Below are 20,000 nucleotides of genomic sequence, written 5' to 3'. Positions count from 1 at the left end.
AGGATTTTTAAAGTGCGTATCTGATCTCCTGTATGCGTATACATACGAGGGGGGTCAAGGCACCAGCAACAGGTCTGCAGATCTATTCACCTGGGCAACCGGAAAATTCTCCATCTTTTACCCACCAGGGGCTGTGACCGAGATTCGAAGATTCGAACCTGGGACCCTCTTTTTGAAAGTCCAACGCTGTCACACTGCCGCATTCACTCAACTCAAGCTCACACGACAGATAGAGTCGCACACAACGTTCGCATTCTGACTTCACTCTTACCCAGGGATAAACAACATAACGACGTAAAGGCACTCCTTTCTGATTATTATTAATCAAAGAAAATAACAGTAATGTTCACATTTTCCCTTCAGGGATAAATCGTATGAAAGTTCCAATCCCAAAAACACGATCAATACTTTCTGTTCTCTCTTCGTTTCCCGTTATAGTTTTAAATCATCATGACAATTTTCATTTGTTTCTTTTCACGTCTGTGTTGTCAATTGGTGCTTCCCAAACAAATCAAACTGCACTCAGGAAAAATTACCAAAAAATGGGTGGCGCTGTTGTGTAGCGACGCAATCTCCCTGAGGAGAGCAGCCCGAATTTCACACAGAGAAATCTGTTGTGATAAAAAGAAATACAAATACAAATACAAATAAACATAAGTGGTAATCTCCTTCGTCGACGCACGGAGATCATGCCTGGAGAAGGTGAATAAAAGGAAAACTTGAGGGAAGACCGTGATGTCACGGTACCCGAGCCACGACATACGTTTCATCTGAAGCCGCTGACGGGTGCAACAGCCGAGTGGTTAAAGCGTTTGTCATGACACCAAGTTGGTTGTCATAATGTACTTATTGTAAAAGTCAGATTTCCTGTATAGTTGTTCGATTTAACTACAGTTCGGTTCTGAGGATGTTTCAGGATCCTACAGAATTTTGCCAGGAACAACCCTTTTGTTGCCGTGGGTTCTTTTACGTGCGCTAAGTGCATGCTGCACACGGGACCTCGGTTTATCGTCTCATCCGAATGACTAATAGCATACGTTTGTGACCCCCTCCTCTTCTTTGCATTTCTTTCGGATCCCTAAGGATAAGGGGCAAAAATAAATCATTTACGAGGTACTGCCCGACACCACAGGAGTAACTCAGCGGCAGTGCAGGGTCTCCTCTGGTGTGTAGCTACCTGGCGACCTGACATCGATGGCTCCCTCTGACTGTCGGTACCGGGACTGCGACAGTCGAATCCCCAGTGTGTGGCTGTGTATGGATTGTCTCGGAATAAGCGGCGTGGGAGTTTCCACGATGTTTTATTGTTTTGTTTTCTTCTCTTCACTCTTCGAGGGCTACTTTGGGAATTCACTGGACTGGGGCTTTAATCCTGATATGAGAACGGCATGAAACTATGGGTTTTTTTTTTGTTTGGTTGGTTTGTTTTTTTCAGTTGCCGTTGGGGATGGTTTTTCACTGCCAATGCCGAAAATATCTGAGGAGTCCTCTCCACAGGCGACAAAGATGCAGTTATATCGGGCTTACAATTAGCTCTCTCTCTCTCTCTCTCTCTCTCTCTCTCTCTCTCTCTCTCTCTCTCTCTCTCTCTCCTTCACAGAGAGTATTCAAATGCCCCACCTCCACCCCCCTCCTGCTAACTTTGCAGAGTTATTCTGAAAAATAATGGCAGGGTTATTTTAGTTGTTACCTGACTGAACTTGATTCCTCAGCTGCTGTGCTGAAGGAGAAGGAGAAAAGCAATGCTGTATATCATGTGAGTGTACCCGCGCGTGTACGTGTCCAATGTTTGAGTAGGTGGGTACACAAAGAAGAATGGATGAATAAGATGTTATTATTTTCGCTCTTAACTTCGTTTATTCTCAACGATCTCAACGTTACAGAAGCGTGCTTCTTTCAACTTATAGTTGTGAAAATATCAGTCAATAATAATGGCTTTATGAGAGAAAAAAAAGAAGTTCCAAACTACAATGCAGATAAACTTAATATGATTTTGACGATTCTTATCTACAATACCGTTGAAGTGAATGCCATTTCCCAACACCTATCTACACTGCAGTTAACTCACTCAGTACGGCCAGTCCTCTCTTCTCCTCTACACAGACCCCTCGGATGGCCAGTGGGTGTCTCAATGACCCAACCTTTAGCTTCCGTCGTCAGAATTGTGGTATTCTTTGTCAACATTCACCTCTTCAGTATAAGAGCGTTCCGCTTGCAATATTTTGATGATGGTAATTGGGGTGAAACGCTGTTAACGTCGTCTCTTTCGCCGTTCGTATGGAGAGAGTTAAAGTGAATATCGTCTCACGTCTTTGTGTTTGATTATTCTCCTGGATGTTATCACGACCGGCTGAAGGACTGATGACGTGTCCATAAGGATGTTTGTTGTACATAGTGGTGCTCAGAGGTTGAGTCTTCCATGGATAAACCATCTCTCTCTGTGTCTTTCTCTGTCTCTGTCTGTCTGTCTCTCTCTATCTATCTGGTGCACTCTCTATGTCGTTCTCGATCTCTGTCTCTGTTTCTGTCTGTCTCTGTCTCTGTTTCTCTCTCTCTTGTAAATCGGAAATGAGCGTCTTCCATGGATAAACCATCTCTTTGTCTTTCTCTGTCTCTGTCTGTCTGTCTGTCTGTCTGTAAATCGGAAATGAGCGTTTACAAAATCGTAGCAAACACAGCCCAGAATTTTTCAAAACAAACCAAGACGGCATCATAGCTGTTTACTTTCCTTTGTACAAATTTTTGATTCTTTTCTTGTCGTTTTTGTTTATCTATGCCTCTCTCTCTCTTTCTCTCTCTCTCTCTGTGTGTGTGTGTGTGTGTGTGTGTGTGTGTGTGTGTGTGTGTGGTGTGTGTGTGTGTGTGTATGTGTGTGTGTGTGTGTGCGTGTGCGTGTGTGTGTGTGTGTTGTGTGTGTGTGTGTGTGTGTGTGGGTGTGTGAGTGCGCGCGCGCGCGTATGTGTGTGTGTGTGTGTGTGTGTGTGTGTGTGTGTGTGTGTGATGTGTGTTTATATCATTTTTCCTATCTCCTCAAACAATTTTTTCTTTACATCTATGAAGGGGTTGATGGTTGTTATTTGTTGTTGTTCTGGTTGTCGCTGTGTGTGTGAGAAAATCAACAACTGTCAGTTAAACATATCAGGATACAACCATTGGCGTTCCTTACGTTCCAAACGGGCGCAATGGAGTCTCCCGTCGGTCCGACGGATGAGTAGACAGGCAGGCTTATCTGTCGGTGTGTGTCCTCATATGGGAGAAGAGACCGATTCTGGATGCGCAGCACTTCCCACAGGTGTTGCAAGGGAAAACGTCTCCAGAAGTTGAGCCCTGCTTCCTTCTCCTTAATGGCCAGCGTTCTCTTGTTTTCAAACATCTTTATGCCACTGGAGCACAGCATCCTCCAGCGGGCGTAAAGCGTTGGGCTTTCAATCTGATGGCGCCGGGTTCAAATCTCGGTAACGGCGATCTCCCAGGTCAACATATGTGCAGACCTTCATGTGCCTGAACCCCCTTTGTGTGTATACGTAAGCAGATGATCAAATACGCACGTTAAAGATCCTGCAATCCATGTCAGCGTTCGGTGGGTTATGGCAACAAGAACACATCCAGCATGCATACCCCCGAAAACGGAGTATGGCTGCCTACATGGCAGGGTATAAACGGTCATGCACGTAAAAGTCCACTCGTGTACATTCGAGTGAACGTGGGAGTTGTAGCCCACGAACGCAGAAGAAGAAGAAGAAGAAGTTCCAACTGACAGACAGATAACGCCGAAATTTGACACTCCCCGTTATAAAAAAAAAAAAAAAAAAAAAAAAAAAAAAAGGCCGGTAAAAATACACTGAAATTCAGCAGACGATCAGCGCAGTTGAATTAGCGAGGGCCAACGATTTCTGAAGCAAAACTGGCTGTGATGTTGATAGCCAATTAAAAGTTGGACACAACGAAAACATTGGACAGAGAACAAAAAAGGAAACAAGAAAAACTTGCGCACCCAGAAATAGTGGCGACAAACAAGCTCCCAAAATTAGGCGACAAACAAGCTCCCAAAAGGACCAATTGACACAGAGCGCGACGAATGTCACACACATACACACACGAACACACACACACACACACACACACACACACACACACGAACACACACGAACACACACACACACACACACACACACACACACACACACACATCACGTCACGTCTGGTCACGTCAGGTCACAGAATGCACGTGCTGAGGCGGCGCTCCACTCGTCAAGGGAAATGAGTTGTTCACGTTGAAAGCAACACTTGCCAGAAAGTCACACTGCACTACCTTTGCTCAAGATAGCAGACAGCCAGCCAGGCAGGCAGCCAGGCAAGCCAACAAGCAACGAACATTTTCCACATTGTTGACATACACATTTTGTTGTTCATCATGCCGAACATTTTCAAAGCAAGGCAAGGAAAGGCACGGCAACAAACTATAAATAGTCTCCACATTGGTGACATACACGTTTTGTCGTTCATAATGCCGAACATTTCAAAGCAAGGCAAGGAAAGGCAAGGCAAGGCAAGACAAGGCAAGGCAAGGCAAGGCAACAAACGATAAACAGTTTCCACATTGGTGACATACACGTTTTGTTGTTCATAATGCTGGACATTTCAAGGCAAGGCAAGGGAAGGCAAGGCAAGGCAAGGCAAGGCAACAGACGATAAACAGTTTCCACATTGGTGACATTCACGTTTTGTTGTTCATAATGCCGGACATTTCAAGGCAAGGCAAGGCAAGGCAAGGCAACAAACAATAAACAGTTTCCACATTGGTGACATTCACGTTTTGTTGTTCATAATGCCGAACATTTCAAAGCAAGGCAAGGAAAGGCACGGCAACAAACTATAAATAGTCTCCACATTGGTGACATACACGTTTTGTCGTTCATAATGCCGAACATTTCAAAGCAAGGCAAGGAAAGGCAAGGCAAGGCAAGGCAAACGATAAACAGTTTCCACATTGGTGACATACACGTTTTGTTGTTCATAATGCCGAGCATTTTAAGGCAAGACAAGGCAAGGCAAGGCAAGGCAAGAAACGATAAACAGTTTCCACATTGGTGACATACACGTTTTGTTGTTCATAATGCCGAACATCTCAAGGCAAGGCAAGGCAAGGCAAGGCAAGGCAAGGCAAGCCAAGGCAAGTCAAGGCAAGGCAAGGCAAGGCAAGGCAAGGCAAGGCAACAAACAATAAACAGTTTCCACATTGGTGACATACACGTTTTGTCGTTCATAATGCCGAACATTTCAAAGCAAGGCAAGGAAAGGCAAGGCAAGGCAAGACAAGGCAAGGCAAGGCAAGGCAAGGCAAGGCAACAAACGATAAACAGTTTCCACATTGGTGACATTCACGTTTTGTTGTTCATAATGCCGGACATTTCAAGGCAAGGCAAGGCAAGGCAAGGCAAGGCAAGGCAAGGCAACAAACAATAAACAGTTTCCACATTGGTGACATTCACGTTTTGTTGTTCATAATGCCGGACATTTCAAGGCAAGGCAAGGCAAGGCAAGGCAAGGCAAGGCAACAAACAATAAACAGTTTCCACATTGGTGACATTCACGTTTTGTTGTTCATAATGCCGAACATCTCAAGGCAAGGCAAGGCAAGGGAAAAGGTTTTTTTCTTGTGGCCCGTGGGCGTATTTTGAAACTTTGTACATGAACATCTTTTGTACACTCCACATAAATAACAATGTCAAGCTAGTGCTGATGACAGGATTTCAGACCCAAAGGAAAAAAGTTTACAACTGAAATTACACGATACAAATTGACGGATTTCCCATTGTTCTATAATAGACTGGTAACCTCACTGGTGTCTCGAGTAAGACTAGAAGCTTTCAAGACAAAGTTTATCAAAACGTTTATTGTGTTTGTGGTAAACAGATCACACGAAATCATATTTTGTTTCAATGTCAATCGATTGTCAGGTTACTTCCAAAGTCATGTAAAGTCAGAACATTTTCAGAATAAAACATAAAAGAAATAATGTCCAACCAGTTACTATTGACTGAAATTGTCGAATCCCTGTTACATAGTCCAATAGGAATGTCTCTGTGTTGCGATCTTTCGATATTGAATTTTATTGATTTTCTTTTTTTCATATTGGTGTTTCTGTTGTTAATTGCCGTTACACAGATATTTACGAATTGTTGATTCCATTGTTGTAGTTTGTCCCTCCCCCTTTCTTCTGTGTATCCCCCTTTAACCACCTTCTCCAACCCCAAATCACACACACACACACACACACGCGCGCGCGCACGCACGCACACACGCACACACACACACACACACACATATGGCACGTCCAACATCACTCAAAGTGAAAAGATAAAAGATGTTAAATTAAAGAACACACACACACACACACACACACACACACACACACACACACATACACACACAGAGTAATTTCTTCCTCCTCCCCCCCCCGCGCCCTTCCCCCCACCCCCACGCCCCCCTCCCGATTTTTTTTCCTACCCTCGTCTAATATCACTTACAGTGAAAAGATGTTAAACTAAAGAACGAATGAACACACACACACGCACACACAAGCACACACACACACACACACACACACACACACACACACACACACACACACACACACACACACACACACACACACACACACCGGTTATCAACACGAATACATAAAGAAAAGTTACAAAATGTTATTGACAGTGACATCAATTACGCAAACCATTGTCTTAATGACAGCATCGTATGAAGCAAGTGTGTGTGTGTGTGTGTGTGTGTGTGTGTGTGTGTGTGTGTGTGTGTGTGTGTGTGTGTGTGTGCGTGATAGACACACACACACACACACACACACACACACACACACACACACACACACACACACAGAGGAACTATTAGTTTAATTCAGGCTACAAAGGTTCTGATCATTTGGGTTCAGCATCACTAACAGAATAAGAATAGAGTGTAAAATACAGCAGTAATGAAAGAACGTAAAAAAAGCAAGGATTAGGCCTAATGAGAGGACACACAGATATTCACAAGACAGTGATGAAGGAAAGGTGTGATTTTTTTTTTTTTTTTTTTTTTTTTTTTTTTACAGAAGCTGAAACCCAGAGAAGGTAAGATAAAAGAAAATAAGCACCCGTTAACGACATACATAAACACAAACAGACGATCGCATCAAACTGTAAAAATTCTTTCACGAAAGATATGACTCATTCAAAATAATTGAAGAATAAAAACAAGCCTTTTTTGTTTGTTTGTTCGTTTAGTTTTGCCCAGCGAAAAACCCCCCAGTAAAATGAGAATAATTCAATTAGAAAGTTGTTCAAATTAGAAAGCCGTCCCTCCTCGCATCTGTTGTTTATTTGTTTGTTTACCAGTTGTTGTTGTTGTTGTTGTTGTTGTTGTTTTTGCAATCTGTTTGTTTGCTTGTTGTTCTTCACATTTTCCTTCTTGATAATTTGTTTTTCTGATAAGTGATATAAGATATTGTTAATGAAGGTAAACTTAAAAGAAATAAAGAAACTGAATAAAGTCAGTCCATTGTACTTATAGTATTTTACATTTGTGTTTTGCATTTCTTTTTTATCACAACAGATTTCTCTGTGTGAAATACGGGCTGCTCTCCCCAGGGAGAACGCGTCGCTATACTACAGCGCCACCCATTTTTTGTTTTTGTTTTTGTTTTTTTCCTGGGTGCAGTTTTATTTGTTTTTCCTATCGAAGTGGATTTTTCTACAGAATTTTGCCAGGAACAACCCTTTTGTTGCCGTGGGTTCTTTTATGTGCGTTAAGTGCATGCTGCACACGGGACCTCTGTTTATCGTCTCATCCGAATGACTAGCGTCCAGACCACCACTCAAGGTCTAGTGGAGGGGGAGAAAATATCGGCGGCTGAGATGTGATTCGAACCAGTGCGCTCAGATTCTCTCGCTTCCTAGGCGGACGCGTTACCTCTAGGCCATCACTCCGCCAGATGGTCATTTGTGTTGAAAATGATATTGTAGACTGAGTATATGCAGCCTTTCCTAAGACAACTAATTCCAGCCGCACTGTACACACACTCATGTGTGTGTGTGTGTGTGTGTGTGTGTGTGTGTGTGTGTGTGTGTGTGTGTGTGTGTGTGTGTGTGTGTGTGCATATACATATATATGTATATGCACACACACACACACACACACACACACACACACACACACACACACACACACACACACATATTAGAAAAAAATATATCTGCATTGTTCTCGATAGGTATGTGTCCATTACATATGTCAGACATACAACTTAAAGGAGAAGGGATGGGACATGTGTGGTGTGTCTTCTCACAGCTGTAAAAAAAAGAAAAGAACAAAAGAAGAAAATTACCAGTGTCATACTGTAACTGTTTTCTTATATCCTGAACCATGAATGTGGATGGTTTTGTAGAATGACATACTGTGACTTGACAGTATCTGGCTGTTGATTCGCCAGTTCTGTGACATTAGCTGACAGTTGAGTAGTCACATCTATGACAGTATCTGGCTGTTGATTCGCCAGTTCTGTGACATTAGCTGACAGTTGAGTAGTCACATCAATGACAGTATCTGGCTGTTGATTCGCCAGTTCTGTGACATTAGTTGACGTTGAGTAGTCACATCTATGACAGTATCTGGCTGTTGATTCGCCAGTTCTGTGACATTAGCTGACGTTGAGTAGTCACATCTATGACAGTATCATGGCTGTTGATTCGCCAGTTCTGTGACATAAGCTGACAATTGATTAGTCACATCTATGACAGTATCATGGTTGTTGATTCACCGGTTCTGTGACATTAGCTGACAGTTGAGTAGTCACATCTATGACAGTATCTGGCTGTTGATTCGCCAGTTCTGTGACATAAGCTGACAGTTGATTAGTCACATCTATGACAGTATCTGGCTGTTGATTCGCCAGTTCTGTGACATAAGCTGACGTTGATTAGTCACATCTATGACAGTATCTGGCTGTTGATTCGCCAGTTCTGTGACATTGGCTGACAGTTGAGTAGTCACATCTATGACAGTATCATGGCTGTTGATTCGCCAGTTCTGTGACATAAGCTGACAGTTAATTAGTCACATCTATGAAAGTATCTGGACTGTTGATTCGCCAGTTCTGTGACATAAGCTGACAGTTGATTAGTCACATCTATGACAGTATCTGACTGTTGATTCGCCAGTTCTGTGACATAAGCTGACAGTTGGTTAGTGACATCTATGACAGTATCATGGCTGTTGATTCGCCAGTTCTGTGACATTAGGCTGACAGTTGAGTAGTCACATCTATGACAGTATCATGGCTGTTGATTCGCCAGTTCTGTGACATAGGCTGACAGTTGAGTAGTCACATCTATGACAGTATCATGGCTGTTGATTCGCCAGTTCTGTGACATAAGCTGACGTTGATTAGTCACATCTATGACAGTATCTGGCTGTTGATTCGCCAGTTCTGTGACATTAGCTGACAGTTGATTAGTCACATCTATGACAGTATCTGGCTGTTGATTCGCCAGTTCTGTGACATAAGCTGACAGTTGAGTAGTCACATCTATGACAGTATCTGGCTGTTGATTCGCCAGTTCTGTGACATAAGCTGACAGTTAATTAGTCACATCTATGAAAGTATCTGACTGTTGATTCGCCAGTTCTGTGACATAAGCTGACGTTGAATAGTCACATCTATGACAGTATCATGGCTGTTGATTCGCCAGTTCTGTGACATAAGCTGACGTTGATTAGTCACATCTATGACAGTATCTGGCTGTTGATTCGCCAGTTCTGTGACATAGGCTGACAGTTGAGTAGTCACATCTATGACAGTATCATGGCTGTTGATTCGCCAGTTCTGTGACATAAGCTGACGTTGATTAGTCACATCTATGACAGTATCTGGCTGTTGATTCGCCAGTTCTGTGACATAAGCTGACAGTTGATTAGTCACATCTATGACAGTATCTGGCTGTTGATTCGCCAGTTCTGTGACATAAGCTGACGTTGAGTAGTCACATCTATGACAGTATCATGGCTGTTGATTCGCCAGTTCTGTGACATAAGCTGACAGTTGATTAGTCACATCTATGACAGTATCATGGCTGTTGATTCGCCAGTTCTGTGACATAAGCTGACAGTTGATTAGTCACATCTATGACAGTATGTGGCTGTTGATTCGCCAGTTCTGTGACATAAGCTGACAGTTGATTAGTCACATCTATGACAGTATCATGGCTGTTGATTCGCCAGTTCTGTGACATAAGCTGACAGTTGGTTAGTGACATCTATGACAGTATCATGGCTGTTGATTCGCCAGTTCTGTGACATTAGTTGACATTGAGTAGTCACATATATGACAGTATCTGGCTGTTGATTCACCAGTACTGTGATGTTAGCTGTTGATATGTTATTCTGTCATAGGTCTGACTGACCATTCTCGAAAAGGCCTGACAAGCCACAACCAACGCTGCAAGGAGAAATTTCACCCAGAGCACACATCATCTCCAGGGACTGAAGGATGTCTACTGGTCATTCTGTGACATCAGCTTTCAGTTGATATGTCGCTTGTATGACATTGGCTGACTGGGGTAAAACGGTAATACACGTAAAAGCCCACTCGTGTACATGCGAGTGAACGTGGGAGTTGCAGCCCACGAACGAAGGAGAAGAAGAAGGCTGCCATTTTGCGACATTAGCATTTTGTTGGTCCTTTCTGTGACATTAGCTGAGTGTTGATTGGCCGGTTTTGTGACACTGCTTATTGGTCATTTCCTGTGACCTTGGCTGACTGTTAATTGGTCAGTTTTGTGACACCGACTGGATGACTGGATGTTTATTGGTCAGTTTATGAGACATTTGGTGTAGATTGGTCATTCTATAAACATTAGCTGTCTGTTGATTGGTTACTACTACCTTTTTTTTATATCATAATTATTATTTATTTATTTAAGCTTATCTATCTATCTATCTATCTATATGTCTATCTATCTATCTATCTCTCTCTCTCTCTGTCTCTCTCTCTCTCTATATATATATATTTTTTTTTTCTTCTCAAGACCTGACTAAGCGCGTTGGGTTACGCTGCTGGTCAGGCATCTGCTTGGCAGATGTGGTGTAGCGTATATGGATTTGTCCGAACGCAGTGACGCCTCCTTGAGCTACTGAAACTGGAAACTGGAAACTGATTGGTTACGTCTGTGACTGACTGCTGGTTATTCTGTGACATCATCCGTTGATTGGCTACTGCTTCGATATCAGCTGTTCTTTTGTCAGTTCTGTGACATGGGCTGACAACTGATCGGTAACTCTATTAGCTGACTGTTTATTGGTCACTCTGTGATATTAGCTGACTGTTTATTGGTCACTCTGTGATATTAGCTGACTGTTTATTGGTCACTCTGCGATATTAGCTGACTGTTTATTGGTCACTCTGTGATATTAGCTGACTGTTTATTGTCACTCTGTGATATAAGCTGACTGTTTATTGGTCACTCTGCGATATTAGCTGACTGTTTATTGGTCACTCTATGATATTAGCTGACTGTTTATTGGTCACTCTGCAATATTAGCTGACTGTTTATTGGTCACTGTGATATTAGCTGACTGTTTATTGGTCACACTGCGATATTAGCTGACTGTTTATTGGTCACTCTGTGATATTAGCTGACTGTTTATTGGTCACTCTATGATATTAGCTGACTGTTTATTGGTCACTCTGCAATATTAGCTGACTGTTTATTGGTCACTGTGATATTAGCTGACTGTTTATTGGTCACACTGCGATATTAGCTGACTGTTTATTGGTCACTCTGTGATATTAGCTGACTGTTTATTGGTCACTCTGCGATATTAGCTGTTTATTGGTCACTGCGATATTAGCTGACTGTTTATTGGTCACTCTATGATATTAGCTGACTGTTTATTGGTCACTCTGCGATATTAGCTGACTGTTTATTGGTCACTCTATGATATTAGCTGACTGTTTATTGGTCACTCTGTGATATTAGCTGACTGTTTATTGGTCACTCTATGATATTAGCTGACTGTTTATTGGTCACTCTGAAATATTAGCTGACTGTTCATTGGTCACTCTGCGATATTAGCTGACTGTTTATTGGTCACTCTATGATATTAGCTGACTGTTTATTGGTTACTCTGCAATATTAGCTGACTGTTTATTGGTTACTCTGCAATATTAGCTGACTGTTTATTGGTCACTCTATGATATTAGCTGACTGTTTATTGGTCACTCTGTGATATTAGCTGACTGTTTATTGGTCATTCTGTGATATTAGCTGACTGTTTATTTGTAACTCTGCGATATTAGCTGACTGTTTATTGGTCACTCTGTGATATTAGCTGACTGTTTATTTGTAACTCTGCGATATTAGCTGACTGTTTATTGGTCACTCTGTGATATTAGCTGACTGTTTATTGGTCACTCTATGATATTAGCTGACTGTTTATTGGTCACTCTGTGATATTAGCTGACTGTTTATTGGTCACTCTGCGATATTAGCTGACTGTTTATTGGTCACTCTGCGATATTAGCTGACTGTTTATTGGTCACTCTGCGATATTAGCTGACTGTTTATTGGTCACACTGTGATATTAGCTGACTGTTTATTGGTCACTCTGTGATATTAGCTGACTGTTTATTGGTCACTCTGTGATATTAGCTGACTGTTTATTGGTCACTCTGTGATATTAGCTGACTGTTTATTGGTCACTCTGTGATATTAGCTGACTGTTTATTTGTCACTCTATGATATTAGCTGACTGTTTATTGGTCACACTGTGATATTAGCTGACAGTTTATTGGTCACACTGTCATATTAGCTGACTGTTTATTGGTCACTCTATGATATTAGCTGACTGTTTATTGGTCACTCTGCGATATTAGCTGACTGTTTATTGGTCACTGTGATATTAGCTGACTGTTTATTGGTCACTCTGTGATATTAGCTGACTGTTTATTGGTCACTCTATGATATTAGCTGACTGTTTATTGGTCACTCTGATATTAGCTGACTGTTTATTAGTCACTCTGCGATATTAGCTGACTGTATATTGGTCACTCTGCGATATTAGCTGACTGTGATTGGTGGACCAAGGTGGCAGACACTTATAGGCCAATACAGTGTCCATGGCGGTCTCGCTTCGAATCCCGGTCTCGCCATTACTGCCAAATTCGAACTGGAAATTCAAACTGAGCGTTGTGACATTCGAATGAGACGATAAAACGAAGGCCCCGTGTGCAGCACGCACTTCGCGCAATGGAAAAGAACCTGTGGCAACATAAGTGTTGTCTTCTGGCTACACTCCGTTGGATCACACTCTTATAGGTATACCCCGTGCGAGACCTGGCTAAGTAAAGCGCGTTGGGTTATGCTGCTGGTCAGACATCTGCCCAGTAGATGTGGTGTAGCACATATGGTCAGTATCAGTATCAGTAGCTCAAGGAGGCGTCACTGCGTTCGGTCAAATCCATATACGCTGCACCACATCTGCCAAGCAGATGCCTGACCAGCAGCGTAACCCAACGCGCTTAGTCAGGCCTTGAGAAAAAAAAAAGGATTTGTCCTGAAGGCAGTGACACCTCCTTCAGAAACTGAAACAAACATGATTGGAACATCCTGGAAAAAAAAAAAAAGCAGCCTGAATTTCACGTAGAGAAATCTACTGTAAGAAAAAGAAATACAAAATACAAATATAAAATACTATAAGTACAATGGACACATAGCACGTCTAATATCACTCCAAGTGAAAGGATGTTAAATTAAAGAACACACACACACACACACACACACACACACACACACACATCCGTCAAGCAGATGCCTGACCAGCAGCGTGACCCAACGCGCTTCGTCAGGCCTTGAGAAAAAAAAAAGGGGGGATTTGTCGTCAATGCAGTAACACGTCCTTGAGAAACTGAAACAAACAAATATGATTGAAGCATCTGAAACCAAAAGAGGCAAGGCCTTCAAGACTCACTTGTGGCGAATTAAGTCCACTAGCATTAATTACAGAGTAATTTCCCTTTTTTACAATCTGCACCAAAACGTTTGCAAAATAAATAAAACCCATGCTTAGCAAAAGAAGTTCCTGTTTGAACAAAAAATGATGATAATGACTGCGCTTGTTGTTGTGTCAGAATATCAGATCAAAGTGCCAAGTTTAGAGAAAACAAAAAATATAAATATAACAGTAAATGCAGTTTGCATATAATTCGGCTTCATTTTTTATGTTTTTGTGCACATCCCATAGGTGCAATATTGTTTTAAACAAGATGACAGGAAAGAACTGAATTTTTCCTATTTTTATGCCTAATTTGGTGTCAACTGACAAAGTATTTGCAGAGAAAATGTCAGTGTTAAAGTTTACCACGGACACATAGACACAGACACAGACACACACACACACACACACACAGACAACCGAACGCCGGGTTAAAACATATTCACTTTTACACAAGTGAGTCAAAAAGTAGGTCACTCACCTGATCATCCACGCTCACGTGCGAGAGGGGGAAGGGCGGGGGGCGGGGGGGGGGGTCAGGGGCGGGGGAAGGTGGTGGGAACTGGAAGATGAAGGGGGTGGGGTGGGCGTGACGGGGGTGGGTAGCTGGCTGGAGATGGATGGAGAGGGTCCGGGTGGAAAGGGAGGAAGTGACCGTGCATGACCGGAGCCAGCAGGGATTGGCCGGACACTCGTTTCCTGGTCAAGCCCATCAACTGTCCCTTCTTTCAAATTCGTCTTGTGCGTGTCACGGAAGACTGCTCTCTAGGAAGTAGACGTGCTGACTGGCAGGAGAAGTGGTGATATACAATACAATACAATGCAATACAATACAATGCAATACAATACAAAACAATGCAATGCAATATAATATAATACAATGCAATACAATACAACACAGCACAATACAACGCAACGCAACACAATACAATGCAATGCAACACAATACAATGCAATGCAGTGCAATACAATGCAATACAATACAACGCAACACAACGCAACTCAAACCACCACAATACAATACAATACAATACATCTTCATTAATCCGATTGGAAATCATGTGTGAAACTACGAAATGATGTGTATCACCCAGATGGTCCAGCTGACAGAGCGTACAGGCCCAGGTTCAAATCTCGCAAGGACAGGGACATTTATCTTCATTTTCAGTCTCCATTAGACTTTGAGCAGTGTTCAGGGTGTTGGTTGTTTGGATCAGACAGTGAAGCGAAGTCCTCTGTGCAGTGTGCACGTTTCGCATGTTTCAATCACTTACCCTTGGCAGCGATTGAATTACATATCCCTGGCAAGATCAGTACTGGAGAAGTGTGCCTCTGTGTGTGTGTGTGTGTGTGTGTGTGTGTGTGTGTGTGTGTGTGTGTGGTGTGTGTGTGTGTGTGTGTGTGTGTTGTTGTTGCTTTGTTTTTTGTTGTTGTTTTTTGTTGTTGCTTTTTTGTTGTTGTTGTTGGTTTCTTCACAGCAACACACTTCAGTCAGACACAGCCAGTTGCTGATAGCCAGTTGCCGTCAGCCTAACACTGCGACACACTTCAGTCAGACACAGCCAGTTGCCGTCAGCCTGACACAGCAACACACTTCAGTCAGACACAGCCAGTTGCTGATAGCCAGTTGCCGTCAGCCTAACACAGCAACACACTTCAGTCAGACACAGCCAGTTGCTGATAGCCAGTTGCCGTCAGCCTAACAGCAACACACTTCAGTCAGACACAGCCAGTTGCTGATAGCCAGTTGCCGTCAGCCTAACACAGCAACACACTTCAGTCAGACACAGCCAGTTGCCGTCAGCCTAACACGGCAACACACTTCAGTCAGACACAACCAGTTGCCGTCAGCCTGACACAGCAACACACTTCGGTCAGACACAGCCAGTTGCCGTCAGCCTAACACTGCGACACACTTCAGTCAGACATAGCCAGTTGCCGTCAGCCTGACACAGCAACACACTTCGGTCAGACACAGCCAGTTGCCGTCAGCCTAACACAGCAACACACTTCAGTCAGACACAGCCAGTTGCTGATAGCTGCGGCGCTCTTGAAAAGGAAGAAAGGAAATATCAGTGGGATTCACGCTACTGGTATCATTGAAGAGATCCTTCCCTAGGACTCGTCATCCCTCACGTCTACTCATCTGTCTGTGCACACACACGCACGCACGCACACACACACACACACACACACACACACACACACACACACACACACACTGAAATGAAATGACTATCAAATAAAAACTGACTGAATACGGCTGCAAACGGCTGTGAACACTTTCCGCCAGAATTCATGGCGGGAGAGCGCACAATGACGTGCGCATGATTCTCGGCTGAAGGTAGCGAACATAGCCCAATAAAACGACTCTTGACTGTATGACCCACTGGAAATAGGAGTGTAGAATAAGCAGAGAATGGACATCACAGAATGGATGAGGATCAGGGTCTATCGGGAAAACCCGCTGGCCTTTCATTCGCGACGGGAGATGCGTACCAAGTTACTTTGAAGTGGACTGTTCAGCTGGAAGACATAAAAAATATGTACTGGATGTTACGGGTTGGTGGTTCAGGGATGTGTGTGTGTGTGTGTGTGTGTGTGTGTGTGTGTGTGTGTGTGTGTGTGTGTGTGTGTGTGTGTGTGTGTGTTCATGTGTGTGTGTGTGTGTGTGTGTGTGTGTGTGTGTGTTTTACTTTTTTGTTCAGACTGGAGATGATAAAACTTAGCGCAGTGGGTGGCGAAGTAAGCACATACTTCTCATTTGTTATTTTGTCACACGCAATTCAATTCGCGATCTATTCATCAGTTCAGTAGAAAAGATGCGTATGGGTAAGAAATGTTTTCTTCTGAAATAAAACTTTTTGTCTGCTCGGATGGGAGCGATGAGAAGGCAATATCTATTCCGGTAGATAATTCTTCTCAGCTCAGTCCCTTGTCCTTTCCCTTCATCCACTCTGACCTTTTCTGCAGTCAACGGATCTGGCCCCAAGTATCTTTCTGAACTCCTCCATATCTATACCCCGTCTCGCCAGCTCCATTCTTCCTCTGATACTCGACTTCTCAGGATACCTCACCTATGGACACATATCGTTTTCTTTTCAATCGCCAAAGACGTGGAACAAGCTCCCTGATAACCTCCGTCATTCTGATTCCCTCGCATCTGTTAAATCTCGTCTCAAAACTCACCTTTTCCCTCAGCAATAAGTTCAATTGTGGTAGGTCCACTTCCTTTGCGTTAGCTGTGCTTGACTATGTGTGTATACATATGCATGTGTATATGAATATATGCATGTATATGAATGTGTATTGTGTGTGCGTGTGTTTATGAAAGTTTGTGCCTGTCTATGTGTGCATATGTGTTAGGGTAGCTGTTAGATACACATGCATGTTAAAATGTATGTATGCAGTGTGTGTGTGTGTGTGTGTGTGTGTGTGTGTGTGTGTGTGTGTGTGTGTGTGTGTGTGTGTCTGTGTGTGTGTGTGTGTGTGTGTGTGTGTGTGTGTGTGTGTGTGTGTGTAGTCACATTTTGGTGTGTGTATGTAACATAGATGTAATGTTTTATGTTAACAAAAGCGTTTTTGTAAAGCACCTAGAGCAGATTTCTGGATAGTGTGCTATATAAGTATCCATTATTATTATTATTATTATTATTATTATTATCCACACACCTTCTTTTCCTGCCATCTGTTGGGACGGGAGAAGGGTAGAGAAAGGGGGAAGAGGGGGACCATGGCTGCAACCATCCCTCTACCTCCCACCATGTGGTCCATCAGCGTGCAGAAGAGACACCCACCCCCACCCCCACCCTCACCTTCTAACTCCCGCAGTATGCAGAGACATCCAGTTCCCCTCCCCCCCTCACCCCCTCCAGTAACGTACAGAAACATCTTTCCTCCCTCCCTCCCTCCCTTCCGAATAGTGCAGACATCCACCACCACCCCCTCTTCCCCAGACATCCACCCCCACCCCCAACCCCCGGCAGAGTGCAGTGATATCCACCCCCCTCCTCTCCAAAAATCCACCCCACCCCCCTCCCGCAGAGACATCAACCACCCTCCTCCCCAGAAATCCACCCCCACCCACCCCCGGCAGTGCAGTGACATCTGCCCCCCTTCCCAGACATACACCCCATCCCCACGCCACTGACAACGTGCAGTGACATCTACCCTCCTTCTCCTCAGACATCCACCCCAACCCACCCCCGGCAGTGCAGTGACATCTACCCTCCTTCCCAGACATCCACCCCACCCCCATCCCCCTGACAACGTGCAGTGACATCTACCCTCCTTCCCAGACATCCATCCACCCCGACCCACCCAGCAACGTGCAGTGACATCTACCCTCCTCCCCAGACATCCACCCACCCCGACCCACCCAGCAACGTGCAGTGACATCTACCATCCTTCCCAGACATCCATCCACCCCGACCCACCCAGCAACGTGCAGTGACATCTACCCTCCTTCCCAGACATCCATCCACCCCGACCCACCCGGCAACGTGCAGTGACATCTACCCTCCTTCCCAGACATCCACCCACCCCGACCCACCCAGCAACGTGCAGTGACATCTACCCTCCTTCCCAGACATCCACTCCCCCCCCACCCACCCCCCGGCAATGTGCAGTGACATCTACCCTCCTTCCCAGACATCCACCCACCCCGACCCACCCGGCAATGTGCAGTGACATCTACCCTCCTCCTCCCCATATATTCACCCCCCACGCCCCTGGCAGACTGCAGGGCAATCCACTACCACCCTCCCCAGACATCCCCCCTCCCCCCGGCAAAGTGCAGACATCATCCCCCCACTCCTCACCAGACATCCACCACCACCACCACCCCCGGGAAAGTGCAGTGACATCCACCCCCCTCCTCCCCAGAAATCCATCCCCACCCTACTCCCCTCTCCCAGAGTGCAGTGACATCCACCCCCTCCTCCCCAGAAATCCACCCCAACCCCCTCCCGCAGATAGCAGTGACATCCAACCTCCTCCTGCCCAGAAATCCACCCCACCACCTCCCCCAGAGTGCAGTGACATCCACCCCCTCCTCTCCAAAAATCCACCCACTCCCCTCCCGCAGAGACATCCACCTCCCTCCTCGCCAGAAATCCACCCCACCCCCCTCCCCCAGATTGCAGTGACATCCACCCCCCTCCTCCCCAGAAATCCACCCCACCCCCCTCCCCCAGATTGCAGTGACATCCACCCCCCTCCTCCCCAGAAATCCACCCCCTCATCCCGCCCGCAGAGCGCAGAGACACATCCATCCTCCTCCTCCCAACGCACTCATCAGGCCCTGACTGCATGCATATATACTGATATACTTGTAAACCTACCAGCATGGTTTCGTCTACAAAATGTTGCCGGAGGACTTTTTTTTTTTTAAACATTTTTTTTTTATTCAGTAAACATGTCACACATGTACAGATAGACAGCGGAGCAACAACAAGCTAACAGCTTATATCGTGCTCAGGAATGTGATTAAATAATACATTTGTTTCGTTTGACGGCTGGTGGACGCTACACAATTGCAATCATGTTGAAATACACATTTTTCAACTGCATATAAATGACTCATTGCAGATATACATTGTTTCCCTTTTTTTCTTTTTTTTTTTTTTTTTTTTTTTTTTTGAGCCGCCGTGGAGATTAATATATTTAAAGAATTTACAACGAATGTAAACCTCATTTTTAAGACACGTTGTTCACAACAGAAAGCAGAATAAGGTAAGAAAAAAATAAGGTAAGAAAGAGGACTTCTTCTTTCTTCATCTTCTCCTTCGTTTGATGGACACCCCAGTCTCTGCGATGACAGCAGCTGTACGCTCCAGGTGGCAGTTGCATTGCTTGGTTCTAACTTTTTTGACGGTTACATGTGACTAAAATATAATGCCGAGGTTGACCGAACTACGCTATTGGTCAGTTCCATACTACACACAGTTAGTAGCGGG

At 44.2% G+C, this 20,000-nt stretch overlaps 1 protein-coding gene across 1 annotated transcript in view; it reads left to right on the top strand.

Moving 5' to 3' along the window:
- LOC143286993 (uncharacterized) overlaps window positions 1-20,000 on the top strand; it is a 227,919-nt gene that overhangs the window by 57,547 nt on the left and 150,372 nt on the right. The window lies entirely within an intron of this gene.

Source organism: Babylonia areolata, chromosome 10 (assembly GCF_041734735.1).
Source record: "Babylonia areolata isolate BAREFJ2019XMU chromosome 10, ASM4173473v1, whole genome shotgun sequence".
Classification (NCBI taxonomy): Eukaryota; Metazoa; Mollusca; class Gastropoda; order Neogastropoda; family Buccinidae; genus Babylonia; species Babylonia areolata.
This window is presented reverse-complemented; position numbering and strand designations above follow the sequence as displayed.